Source organism: Mustelus asterias, chromosome 2 (assembly GCF_964213995.1).
Source record: "Mustelus asterias chromosome 2, sMusAst1.hap1.1, whole genome shotgun sequence".
Lineage (NCBI taxonomy): Eukaryota > Metazoa > Chordata > Chondrichthyes > Carcharhiniformes > Triakidae > Mustelus > Mustelus asterias.
Window position 1 is genome coordinate 9,542,190 of NC_135802.1, and position 1,086 is coordinate 9,543,275.

Here is a 1,086-nt window from a genome sequence, read left to right on the forward strand (position 1 = left end):
GTGTGGAATTTATACAGGACAATGCATTCAGTGTGAGCACTAGTTATTTATGTTATAAAGTATAATTTAGATGGGGGGAGTCCGGGATTCTTAATCTGTTTGAAAAGGAACCCTTCAACTAATCTCCAAGTGCCAGATCTTCAAACTCTCCTGGAGGTTTATAAGTGTTTCTGACAAAACGGTGCCAACTCGCTGCCATTTGTTGGGCACGTTGTCCTGGCCCTATTGGACACTGTCCGTGCCACTCCCCCAAGACCCCAAACATTCCCATTCACCTCCTGGCTCTCAAACCTCCTTTCAGGAATTGCACTTGTCTGGCTTCCTGCTGCATCTTGCTGATGACTGGAAAAGCAGGAGAGGGGAGAGCGGGCACTCTGTCCCGTGCCCATCTCATTAGATTTGTCCATCCCCTGGGATTCTGTGGTTCAGGGGTCAAAATGCTCATCAAACGTTGATCACTGACAGAAAGATGTGCAAGTCGGAGGTCATTCTCTAGATTTGGCTAATCCAGCTCCACAACCCTCTGCAATCCTGGACTCGGGAGCATCCCTGGTTTTCATTACTGCATCACGGTGGCCCTGCCTTCAGTGGCCAAGTCCCTAACACTCTGGAATTCTCTTCCTAAACCTCTCTACCTCATTAAGCTGCTCCTTAAAACCACCTCTTTGGCCATCTGACCTCATGGCACCATATGTGGCTTGGGGTCAGATTTTAGCCTGCATTGCTCCTGTGAAGTTCGCTGGGACTCCATAGGTGTTATTATCAATATCAGGTTTGATCAGTGCAGCCATCAAAATGTGACTTGATAAGAATACATTTAGACAGAAAGTCATAGAGATTTGATTCTGTATTGGTCGGAGATCAAAGCAGTTGGCGAGATCATTTTGGAGGCAATCTTATTATTAATATAACTTATCCACCAACTCCCCAATGGATTCACGCCCCCTCCCTCCCCCCAACCCCACAAGTTATATTGAATTAACCGGAGACTATTGTAAGGAGAATGTGAAATGCTTCACCTAGTCTTTCCCTCCAGGTGAGTTTGGGTTCAAGTTAACACTGGGGCCCATTATTTAATATTTCACT